Genomic DNA, 13,548 nt, shown 5'->3' with positions numbered 1-13,548 from the left:
CGACCCAGCACTGCACGTCTCCACATCTCTCAACTGGAAATAAATCCTACATGAGGCGTTCGGAGTTCACCAGCCCAGCCTGGATGGGATCGACTGTTCACACTACCGGTCGTCCAGAAGTTCCAGCCCACTCTGTGTGTGTGAGGCCATGCTGCAGTACCTTCAACAGGTCCCGGAAGCCTTTATGTTTAAAACTAAACTAAACTAAACTACTCCCACACAGGCCATGAAGGCCCAAAGGTAACGACCGGCCGCCTTGTCATCGTCAGCCCACAGGCGTTACTCGATGCGGATGTGGAGGGGCATGTGATCAGCACACCGCTCTGCCGGCAGCATGTCAGTTTCCGAGACCGGAGCCGCTACTTCTCAATCAAGTAGCTCCTCAGTTTGTCTCACAAGGGCTGAGTGCATCCCGCTTGCCAACAGCGCTCAGCAGACCGGATGGTCACCCATCCAAGTGCTAGCCTAGCCCGACAGCGCTTAACTTCGGGGATCCGACGGGAACCGGTGTTACCACTGCGGCAAGGCCGTTGGCAGCCTTTATATTTACTTTCTTGAAGTAGCTGACTAAATGTAGTGTTCTTGGCCATCATTTCTTACAGAGATACTCAATTCTTATAAAACTGTAAAATACTTCGGATGACTACACGACGTAGCTTCTTTATATACACTCACTCCTGATGTATTCATTAAGAAAAAATCCTGTAAGTTCAGCTGAAATATTTCATTTCTCAATTTCTATCCGCCTGTTGCCACATCGATGGCTACAAAGATGCTGTTGTTGATGCATGCATCATATGAGATTTCGCCCAACCAAACGGAAGTATTCACAAACAGGTAATTAGAAGGTGTCGCTTATTGCTCGTTGCTGGAGAAATGATGTGATAACCTGAGTGTTTCTCGTTTCCGAGTAGTAGAAACAGCAACACCAAGCAGGAATTTACCCAGCAGCGCGATAGCCTTCGTACCAGATTTAAGTGATCTGTGATTGAAGGTTTCAAACCTTGAGGTAGATGCGAGGTAGTCCTGGATTCGCATAATATTAGACAAACACACTCAACAAAAAACGACTTACCACCAGTGGACATCACGGGAATAACGTCTCTCGTTCCCTGTAGTCCTGAGAGCGCTCTCGATTTAGCGACGAAGAGAGTCTATAATTTTCTTGAGGTGTGTCATATCTAGCTGTAGCCTTTCGTTCATGATTAGACAACAAATAGCTAAAAACTGTGGGGATGTGAACTGTCAAGTTTCATTCACTGTTCCAAATACTTCCAGACATTTTCAATACGATTAAATCAGGTTATTAATAGGTACTGGTTAAGTGCGCATGTGTGACTGAGTGTTCGTCACACCAGGTACGTCATATTTCGGAGTGACTGCTCCTCAGTTTCCTTCCGACCTCAAAAAGTGGATCTGTTGCCAATTGCTGAGAAAAGCAGTGGTCCAGTTCGGTCTTCTTGGACATGGGGAGCAAACAATGCTTTAGAACCTAGGAGGTTTTTCTGTACTGCCTTGACTCGAAATGAAGCCAGAGTGGACGTCTTTCGTATCCAGGCGCTTCTTTACAGATGAGATGTTGCCGCCCAGAATGTAGGACAATCTGACATGTTGGGGAATATCCTCAGACATGACGTCAGTCTTGCTTGAGGAGGGTGGAGATAAGCTGTTGACAACGACACCGATGTGCGGACATGGTATGGAGCACAGATGGTGTTTCCTTGGGCACGATATCTCGTCTGCGTGATCTCACCACCGTACCATGTAACTTACCGCGTGTCAATGGAAGGAGCTTGACCTTAATGTACTGTCGTTTCCTGTGCGTTTCGGGTGGTGGGGGAGGTTACTCATCGTGTTCCCCTGTCACAGTGTAGCAAATAACTTTAGAAGACAAACCGTTTCTGTGCTTAATGGACGACCATGTGTTCCACTTTCAACAACGGTTGCGGGACGAAACTACGATAGTAATCTAAGACACTTACCACATTTTTTACACTTTTAATTAATGTGGCAACGATGCTGTGAATTAAAATAGCCACTAAACACGATGTTTTCACGTCAAATATTACATACTCAATCGTTCCACTGATCGTCCTCATCATAATGCTCTATGACGACAATCATCATTGGGCTCTGTTAGCTGTAGACGCGGGGAGATGGAACACATCGTTTCACACGTTTGTTCCGGTAACGCGTATGTGATACACATCTGGGAATGATTTGTCATTCACACTACTATTTACCAGGTGTCCTCTGCACGTTTTGGGACCGTGTAGGGATAATATGGAAGTATCGTGTAAGGGCTAGCAACTGAACAATGACGACGCACGCGTATGTTAGTAATATGACGCACTCTTATTATAGCTATACTCTGAAACTTGAGTTGACTGTAGTTCAGATCAGAAGGAAAGGTTCTGGAGCACAACAAAGTATGATACATGTGAAAATACGCTTTTAAATCAAGAATGTATTTCATACGAACTGCAGTCTCGAAGAACCCAAGACGTTTGTGTTTGCCGTGAAAGTATTCATCAGATTGTCTGCATTTAACAGAGACATGAAATTTCCACAAAAGGAAGGTCATTTTCACCGCATGCGGGCGTCGTGCAACGTGCAATGCCGCTGCTGTCTTCCCGTCTGTCGCCGTTCGTGGCTGATTCCTGTAGTCTTATCACATGCGGCCGCGGACCTTCCGCTCTAACGCTCTTTCACTACGCCTATTTCTATTGCAGCTTGCTGCAGTCGGCAAGGATTCGAGAAAATAAATCTCCTTTAACGTGAGAATGTTCGGGGACAGAGTTTTAAATGATGTGTTATCTACATCGCAGCTTCCTTAAAGGAAAGTAGAATGATATACCCATCTGGAACGTCAGTAGCTGCGTCATTGCGCAAATAGCCGACCCGCTCGTTGGACTACGAGCTTTATGTTACTCAACAACAGAAGGCGTTCGGTTGAAAAGTGAGCTTCACAAGCTCTTCTTTAAGTGGAGTCAATACTAATTTACTTTCTATCAAAGTAAAACACTAATCCTGTTGCGTGGACTCACACCCGCTCTTTGTTTTATTGCTGGTTTATCCGTGATTTGACATATGAAGCAAAGGAAGATGTAGTAGACTATTAGTAAAGAAATATGGTGTGTTGTGGACGAAGATGCAACTTTGAATTCCATCGCGCAATTCATTGTACAGCAACTGAAAATTTATTCTTAGCGATATAATTATGGGAATCTACACCTGCATGATTACTTTGCAGTTTCGGACTTACGTGTTTGGCAGAGGGTTAATGCATCCACTGTAAGACACATGCGAAAAACAAACATCCACATAGTTCTGCGAGAGCTCTAAACTCTCTTATTTTATTACGATCGGCATTATTAAGTATGTAGGTGAGAGACAGAAAAATATTTTCACATTCGAGGGAGAAAATGTAAATTTGCGACTGAAATGCTACGAAAAGATTTGGCGGCTGCGAGAAACTTTTATCTACCCGAACTCGTTTGCTTTATATGTGACACTCACTCGCTATTTCGTCAAAATGTTGCAAGGGTTCTGCTAATAACACGCAGTCTTCCTTTTATTTTCCCTTCGTCAATTTCAGCAGAGTGGTTCCAATTTTAGTTGCTTTCGGGTGTAGTTCCTAGGAACTTATACCAATCGACTGTCTTCAAATTTAGCGTTAATCGAAATTTAAGAGAATTTTTTATGCTTATGTCGAGGTACTCACACTTTTCGTTGTACAGGGTCAATTGCCACTTCTTACGTTATGCATATATCTTGTCTTAATCACATTGTATCTATAGATTTATGGACGAAGAACTGTATTACACGGTCATATTACTGTGGATTTGTTCGAAATCAATTCTTTCGCTCTCTATCATTCTGTTTTTCGTTTTTTGTTTATAATCAGGTTTTCTACCCGCTCCATGGACAACGATTGTGTTTTACTACGTTTCACTGGAGACCTGATCTGTGTCTCCCTGGCCGACAAGCATGATGACCTACATGGCTTGACACCTGTTTCAGTATCACTTTCATTTGTTAAGTACATATCGTCATCATTGCACCGCTCATCTGCACTCTACGCACAGGCGAGCGGTTACGAACCCCACATTTCACTGATTCTTCTTGCAGAAACACAAATATTTCTTCTGCCACTTCTATCTCACTCTGCCAAATTCCTTGGGTTCCTTTCTGATGAAATGCCAGCTTCGGGAACTGTTGTTGCACGTGTAATGCTATGATTGCAGATTTAATTCACAGAGATGATCGGTACATAGCGTCCGCTCATTAGCTTCAAGTGACAACACACAGAGGTTAGAAAAAAATGGCATATGAAAGCATTAACATAATAGCAGATGCGAGTCTAGTCCGCACATTGTTGGTGCTTGTAGGTAGCCGTAGCGTTTCGTGTTTCAAGAGGCAACATACCGCAGATCTGTACTGCATACAGGAAAAATGGGAAAAAAGTCGTCTGCTGAGTCACAACGCCGACGAAAGAGTGTGTTGAGTGGTGCTGACATACGGTCATTGGAGGGGATCGTGACGACATCTGCAAAAGTCACTGCAGGACTGAATGCCGCGCTCGCGAATCCTGACAGAACCAAAACAACACGAAGGAAACTCAATAAGCTGGGAAAGGCAGGACGATCGGGAACTGCAAAACCAAATACATGTGACGCCAGTTCCCATAACAGGGAAATGTGTTACCGAAACAAGAATACCCAGACTTAGGAGAAATGGAAGAAATAGTCTTGTTTCACACTATTTCCAGTTTCTGGCCGAGTTTCCATCCCAAGAATGAAACTTGGTGAGGGTTCGGTAAAGGTTTGGGCAACAATATCATGTGTAACTGGGTTTCCTCTTTTGATACTAGTCAGTTGTCAGGATGAGCATTACTGCAAAGGGCATTTGATTCTAAAGCATTATGTCAGGGTAAAAAACATCAAATAAATTACTTTTTCTCTCTTAACAACATGTGGGCAGGTTGGGTTCTTCCTTGGCTCGGGTATGAGGTAGAATGAAACAGCATTTTTACATAAGATTACTTTTATTGAAAGTTTTGTACAATGGTTTCCTTACTGGATTATTCTGGCTGGGAGAGCGGCAGCTGTGTCGTTTGCGAAGCCATCTGCTGGGGCAGCGGCGGCGTCTGATTACGCCTGGCGGTGTGTATCTCGTGTCGCCGTTTCGCCCAGTTGACTGGAGACGCAGATCGTACGGTGGCCCGTTTCATTACTGAGAACGAAGTCGTGAAACGGATGGTGACACCTTAGATGTGGCGTCCCAGTGTTTCTCTTCTCTAAGCGGCCGCGTGTATTGTGCGTCGGAGAGCGGAGAGGCGCGGCGGGGGAAGGCCAGTGTACCGGACTCGAACAACGGACTCCGTCCTGCCAGTCTTCGGCTGTCCTATCTTCATCACCAGCTCACAGGTGACTGCTGATGTGAGGCCGTCTCCTTCTCGTCCTCACAAGTCACCCGGGTACGAAAAATCAGTCTTCAAATACCTTCAAACTTCTGGCGGCGAGGCTGCTGCTTGCTATTCCATTACAGCGGCGGACCTGGTGCTTCTGTGTACGATGTAGTCTCTTCCTGCATGGCGGTCTTCAGCACCGACTGCACTATACTGGAACTGAAAACTACTCTCGGCCCCACTACGTCTCGCGTATTTATTTACTTCAGTTCACTGGAGGTGAACGACATCACGATCATTGCCTCTTCTGTCACGTTGAAATGCTTCTCGAAGAATCTTTTTAACGTCGGTCATTGGCTCTTGGAATGTAGGCGAGGGCCTTTGATCACATGTGACAATTGAGAATCACGTGAGCCGGTCGGGCGATGCCCTGACGGCTGAATCGACAGCTTCCGCTTATGTGGAGAGGGCGATGGCCTCTTCTGTCACGTTGAAAAGCTACTGAACGTGCTGACTTGCAATCGCCGGTCTTTGCCACTGCAGCTCTGCCCGCTGTTTTCCAGTGTGTAATTCTTCTAAACTAAACTAAGCTTTTCATTTATTTTCTAATTTATACTTCACTTCACATTGATTTCACTAGTTTATTTACCTATCTTAAGTAGCACCGAACACATGGTATCCTGTGGGCCACATGGTTACCCTGTAAGGTCGCATTACTGGGTAGGTTTATTTGTCCACTTCGATTATTCAGGTCCCTTCCACAATAGAATATTGTGTGAGCGTCTGGCCACTACTGTTACCAGATCTCAATATTATTGAGCCTTTGGAGAGAAGGCTGCGTGATCGTTACCCATATCCATCACGGTTATCTGAACTTGCCACTCTTTGCAAAAAAAAATCTGTTTTGCAAAAAGAATAGTATGATGTCTCCTTGAAGACCGCACAGGTCCTGTATTTATCCAACCTGAGATAACTGGTGGTAAGTCTTTTGTGTGCCAACGGATTTCCTACACCGTATTAGGCAAGTTAGGTGTTGTGTGTTTGGTATTTCCATATTTTTGTCCATCCGTCGTATGTTCGTGGACTTTGTGTAAAAATAAAGGATATAATGTAATTTGTCGAAACAAAATTGCGCAATGTCCAACCTAGAGGTATGGGCGATGCTTCCAGCAACTTGTTTGGAGAAAGACAAGAACAAAATCGAAATTTACATTCATGATGGTAATCTGGAATCCGTTTGAGATCATACCTGTTGAAGTAAACCAGTATAGACGGATGTGACATAAGTCATAGGAAACCTCCCAATATCGTGTTTGACCTCCTTTTGCCCAGTGTAGTACAGCAGCTTGACGTGACATGGACTGAACATGTCGTTGGAAGTCCCCAGCAGAAATATTGAACCATGCTGCCACTATATCCGTCCATAATTGCGAAAGTGATGCCGATGCATGGTGTTGGGTACGAACGGCCCTCTCGATTACGCCACATAAATGTTTGACGGGATCCATGTCGGGAGATCTGGGTGAAAATATCATTCGATCGAATTTTCCAGAATATTCTTCAAATCAGTCACGTGAGATTGTGTCCTAATCACATCGTTATTTAGAAACATGAAGTACATGAAAGCAAATGGTCTCCAAGTAGACGAACATAACCATTTCCAGTCAATGATAGGATCAGCCGGACCAGAGGGCGGAGTCTATTCTGTGTAAACACAGCTCACACCATTATGATGCCACCACCAGCTTGCACAGTGACTTGTCGATAACTTGGTTCCATGGCTTCGTGGGGCGTGCGCCACACTCGAACCCTACCATCAACTCTTACCAGCTGAAACCGGGACTCATCCGACCAGGCCACAGTTTTCCAGTTGAAACTGATAGCTCACGAGCCCAAGAAAGACCCTGCAGGCGATGTCGTGCTGTTATCAAAGGCACTCACGTCGGTCGACTGTTGGCACAGCACATTTACTCCGTACTGTCCTGACAGATACCTTCGTATTACGTTCCACATTGATTTCTGCAGTTATTTCACGCGGTGTTGGTTGTCTGTTAGCACTGAGAACTCTATGCAAATAACGCTGCTCTCGATTGTGAAGTGAAGGTTGTCGGCCACTGAGTTGTCGGTAGTGAGTGGTAATGCCTGAAATTTGGTATTCTTGGCGCACTCTTGACTGGCAAACTTTTATGTTTATGGGGATAAATGGAAATAGATAGCATCTGTTTAAAATATGCTATTTTAAAGTTTTTGTAAGTGATAAGATGTTACCAACGGAGGTATGTAGGCCCGTTTCATGTCTTAACTGACGGGCCGGAGTGGTTCAGCGGTTCTAGGCGCTACAGTCTGGAAACGCGCGATCGCTACAGTCGCAGGTTCGAATTCTGCCTCGGGCATGGATGTGTGTGATGTCCGCAGGTTAGTTAGTTTTAAGTAGTTCTAAGTACTAGGGGATTGAAGACCTCAGACGTTAAGTCCCATAGTGCTCAGAGCCATTTGAACCATATATTAACTCAAAACGTCCATCTGTTAGGTTGTTTTCCATCCTTTGCAAAGTATGTCGGTAGAATAAATAGCTAATGCCTCAAGGTTTCGTAAATTCACATAAGTGGTTTAGGATATCCTATTACTTAATTATTATTCTGTGGTTTAGAATTTCGTATAGGCTACAGGTTGCCCCAGGAGGAATCGTCAGAAATCAGGTATATGACAGGAACGATCACTTGAAGCAAAAATGCCTATTAAACGTGCCCTCTAAAATTCATACCAGTATCGAGGATGAAAAACTGCACATAGCTTTTAAGGTATGCATTTCAGAATCCGCGATTACTAGACTTTTTGCCTTGAATGATCACTCTTCTCTAGTTCCTGAGCATTGGCCATTCCTTCTGGGACGTCCTGTATCTCTTGATAAGAGAGTAAAGTTTGTTTATCAGATTCGAACAGAAGGGCTGTATTTATAATGTCAAATCAACATGTACTTGCACTCGTTGGATGGAAACCTTTGTGTAAAAGGGAAAGTCATCGTCACCGTTTGCGGGTTGTATTTGAACGTACGAAATCCGTTCTGACGTGAGTGTGCCACCGTTCCTGGTTGATTCCTGTTGTCTTATCGCAGACAGCACCGGACCTTCCGGCAATCCTGTTTCTCTTCAGAAATATTTATAGTTCTGTACGGAGTGTTCAATCTGCATGTGAGAACACATATTATCCAACAAAATCCTGAGTTTACTCACTGAAACAATATATTGATCACAGCGGCTCTGTGCAAAAATTTAAGTGATAATGCTGTGTCATTCTTCATTACGTTATCAGAGGAAAAAAGTAAGGGTTAGACGCTATGAACTAATAAGCTTAAACGGTCTAATAATAGATGGCCTTGCATGTGATTCGATCAACAGAAGAATCGACGAATAATGGTGACACTATCCACCGTTCTGTAAAATGGAAGTATAAATTCTGAAGTTAGGCTACAGAAATGCCGAATAGTGGGCAGTAATCATATACTGTGCTATTGATCCACTCGTAATTGTGAGTGAATTTCACTACAATTCTGCGCACAGCATTCTATGTATGTGACATCTGTCACTCCACAAATAAATACGTCAATAGTACGCATTATTTCCGTAAGAGAGCGCTACAGCTTGCGCATCAACTACACTCCACGAATACGACTCCGTCTACCTCTTCCGTGAGGATACCCAGATGACATTTATTTATTTTCTGTCACTTAAATTTGACCTGACGTCTATTGGCTAGGACATTTTGTGTTTTCACAATATTAATTTGCACAAAATCTTGGAGTTAAGATAATTTGGTTTCTAGTGTTCGTAGAGAGTTGCAATTTTATGTACCTCTTAACTTAAAACTAACAGTAATCAGGAATTATTAGAAATAACAATTAATGTATTAAGAAGAAATAATAGGAAATGGTTTATGTTTATAGACTGCCATCACTGGTGCTGTGTATAAGAGTGTACCTCTTAAAGTCACTGAGCGTAGCGGTCTTGAGCTGTTATCACCTGATCTACTACTACCTGCCATCCGAGGCGTAGCTCATCAGCAATTTTCTGAGCCACTCACTCGAATATACATTATGTTTTATTTATCATCTACGCCACAGGATAGAGGATGCTGACATTACGTCTATATCAATCTTACACTCCAATATTGCTGCCTAATGAACACTTCTCTCGTTATCCTCCTGTGACTATCATCAGACACATACAATTAAAACCCTATTTGAAGTTTTACTTTTCCAAGTTAGTTAAGATGCCCCATGTATGATTTCTGCGCTCTGGACAACGCAGAAGTAGTACTGTTTCATGTCTAAGATACAGTTTTCACAAGCCATAGAACTATCAATTCTAGTATACTATGTAGCTAGTTTAAGTACATTACTCGTAAATACACACTACCTGATCAAGAGCATCCGTACACTCCTTTTTAATGCGGAATTGATCAGTAGATGTTCCGAGTGGTGGTTCCTCCAATTTAAAGGACTGTGTAGGGTACTGTGTTGTCAGTACCGAAGCAGGAACAGGAGAATGTGTCGGTCAGGAGAGCTCAGTAACTTCGAATGTGGGCTATTCGTCAGATATTACCTGAGTAACATACCCGTTAGGGACATTTATACCCTCCTAAAGCTGCCAAAGTTGACTGTTGGTGATCTGATTGTAAAGTGTAAATGTGGAGTAACAATCACAGCCAAACTAAGACCTGGCAGATATCATGTACAAATGGGAAGAGACTATCGAGCGTTGCGAAAGATGGATGTAAAAAAATCACATGGTATCAGCAGAAGGAATCACACGTGAGTTCCAAAGTATGTAAGCAGCTAAGAAGAATGGATTACAATGGTGGACTATCTCCTCAAAAACCACATTTTTAAGTAGTCAATACTAAATGACGCTTGAGGTGATGTATAAAGCGATGTCAGTGGACAGCGGTTAACTGGAAACGAGTCGCTTGGAGTGATGTATCACACTATACCATGTTGCAGTCCTGTGGCAGGATTTGGGTTTGGATAATAGCTGGAGGATGTGACACTGTATCATGTGTAGTGCCAGCAGTGAATTATGGAGGAGGCTGTGATACTGTATGGACGTATTTATCGAGTTTATTGTGTGGTCCCCTTATTGCTCTTAAGATAACTCTAAATGGAGAACTGTATGAGCATATTTTACCGCATTTTTATTTTCTTACAGTAGAGTAACAGTTCGACGGCAATAATTTTTTGTGTCAGAATGATAATGCACACTGTGATAAAACAGCATCTGCAAATCAATCGACAGTGGATAATAACATTCCTGAAATGGACAAGTACACCCAGATTCATAATCTGAAGACAAAGGGAAATCTTCGAGATGAGCTATAACGTCGACTTCACTCCATACGCCGGAGACCTATATCACTACCTACAACGATTTAGGTTCTTGAGGAGAAATGACCTGACAATGACGGTGTCCCCAGCGGAGTTCAAGCCACCGTAAGAGCAAAGCGTAGGCACTTCCCATATTAATTCTACATATAGTTGTCCAGATGCTTTTGATCTCTATTCCACATCAGCTCGCCTTCGTCTGTGTAGCTATCGCCACCACTACTACTGTCACTGCACAGCGGTTGACTGGAAACGAATGACTTGGAGTGATGAGTCATGCTATACCATGTGGGAAGCTGATGGAAGGTATTCGGTTCGGTGAATGCCTGAAGGACGTTACATGGCACCATGTGTAACATGGACAGTGGCGTATTGCCTGCAGAGTCACTCGTCACCTTGTTCGTTGCCGCATGTACCCTCATCGCTGCAAGTAGTCTTTATGTAAGACTCTAGGTATTCTCCCTGCACTGTCTGTAAGCTTCCTATTGTTCTACATATCGATAGTTCGCAGTTTGAAGAAGTTTGGCGCTTCATCTTCAGACGTTACCACGAAAAGAGAGTAATAGATATCTCGGTCGCTCCAGAGGCATGCAGCGGGATGTGAAGGTGAAAGGTTTATTTGAGTGGCAAAAAGCAATTATTTGGTGGTACGCGCAGTTGTGTGTGGAGTAATAGTGCAAACTATACGTTCAGTGCACAAATTATGCAATTCAGCTTCTATTTCACGGAACTAGGAACAATGTGATTATGCTCAATAGAAAGCGGCCAGAAGACGAGCGGTTTGGCTCTCAAAATGAATCAGATTTATTTTCACGTTCCGTTCAAGAAGTTCCGAGGCTGATTTTGTTACTGGTGTATAAGCAGTCCTGACGAGCGGGTGAGAGACGTACAACCCATGGAACCTAAGGCCCTGCCGGTTTCGGTTGTGCCAAGATATTCAATTGGCAAATATCACACTGCAATTGTAAAATAAGTTCTATATCACGTAATGAATAAAAGAACATAGTTCCAGCACCACTATAGGCAATATGTTCTTTCTTTCCACTTCATTTCTTGACTTATATTATTCGTGCAAGCCAAATACATTCAGTTCAGTTTAATTTCATGTTTAGTGTTGAGTGCATAATATTGTGATGGAGTCGAAAATGCGCTTCCTTTAAATTTTGTTGAAATTCTACCAAAACATTTCTCCAACAAATGCAAACGGCAACAGCTGTTAAAAGCCGTAAGAATTTGGTAGGATATGCAATAATATTAAATGATAAGGCACTTCCAATTCCATCACAAGACGGTTTTACACGAAATATAGTGTTAAAATTTAGCATTCAAGAGTAAATTAAAAATAAAATATGTCTAGTTGTATATAGTTGTCCTGGAAGAATAGTAAAAGTAATGAAATGGTATGCTGTCAAAGAGGTACTATGGGTATGCTGATGCACAGAAGTAAATGGGTAATGTTCTTTCATTCGTCCATAGAAGAGCCAACTGTCATGGGATCTCTCGTGTTAATTCATGTGACATTACGTCTTGGTGAAAGAAGGTTGGCCTTCAGAGGCTCATCCCAGAAATTTCCAGATCAAAATAATGGAAAATTCCTCGGAATACTGGAGCTCTGAAGCCACTATCATCCATTTATTTCAAAACATATTAGCAATGTCTGAGACGGACAGGAACCTCGAAAGCACTGACAAGTGTGCTATCTGTCAAATGAATGTGAGAATGCAGCAAGTCTCACTGTCTCCGGGAGCACGTGTCCAGGTGTTATTCCTTCCTCAGGGCAGGCCAGAGTGCGCCGAATCCTCCTGTTGTGGTTTTTGAACGGCGTATTTGTATTTATGATTGCCGGCTTTCTCCGCGTATTCCAATGACGAAATATTATCGGGTGAACAGCCGAGTGGTAGCGTCGCCTCTTCGCAAACTTTTGATCAGTTTGGTATCCAACATCTTCACCCGAATAGTCGGGATGCTGTGTTCCACCTATCTATATAGTCGCTCGCCCTGTGTACACTTCTGCAGTGGGCTGAACCACGCTCCTCCGGAAGGGGATGCCGCGTCAGTGGTGGGGGAACGCGGCGCTACAGGTGGTGGGGTCACGGCTTGGCCCCGCACGGGCGTCGAGTCCTGGTTGCTGCCCAGTCTGCCTGCGGACGCCGCCGCCTTCAGAACGGAGTGTTATTCTCTCCATTGGGGAATGCCACGCTGGGTTAAGCTAAAACACGTTATCACGCTTTACTAGATTGAGGTGCAACTTCTTTCCACTGCCTCTTTGACAACCGATTCCCAGAGACAGTTGATGCTGCATAGTTACTTCGTCTTTCTCAAATTCGAAGGTGCGTCCTTCGTCGATGATATTGTCTACTACCACGGTCTTGTCTGTCTTCCCTAGACGTACGTTCATGATGTTGAGTGAGACACATTTCTATACGGCGCTGTAAGATACATTGCTGTATCTCCCCGATGTGCCGCAACCCACATTCATACTGCAGGCCTATATGGTCTTTGGTCGAGTCAAGTGTGTCCTCAGCTTCCTGCGTTGTACGGAAGACTGTCGTTATTCGGTGTTGTCTTAATATACTTGCGGTCTTGGCTCTTGGCGGCCCAGCGGAAAGCCACACGTTTTACTTCGTCTTCTTCTGGTTTGTCCTCCCACATTTTATCTGTTTGTAAGGCATGTCGCATTTGTGTCTCTTTGTACCTGCTTTTATGGAATGTTTCCGGCAGATGAAGTAACTTCTGCGACAAGCTCTTTCTGTTGCTGGAG

At 43.6% G+C, this 13,548-nt stretch overlaps 1 pseudogene; it reads right to left on the bottom strand.

Annotated features, from left to right (window-relative positions):
* Positions 1 to 417: 417 nt before the first annotated feature.
* LOC126472055 (5S ribosomal RNA) lies at positions 418 to 535 on the bottom strand (annotated as a pseudogene).
* Between the last annotated feature and the right edge of the window lie 13,013 nt (positions 536 to 13,548).

Source organism: Schistocerca serialis, chromosome 3, assembly GCF_023864345.2.
Source record: "Schistocerca serialis cubense isolate TAMUIC-IGC-003099 chromosome 3, iqSchSeri2.2, whole genome shotgun sequence".
NCBI lineage: Eukaryota > Metazoa > Arthropoda > Insecta > Orthoptera > Acrididae > Schistocerca > Schistocerca serialis.
Note: the sequence above shows the minus strand (reverse complement) of the source record. Positions and strands in the feature narration are given on the sequence as shown.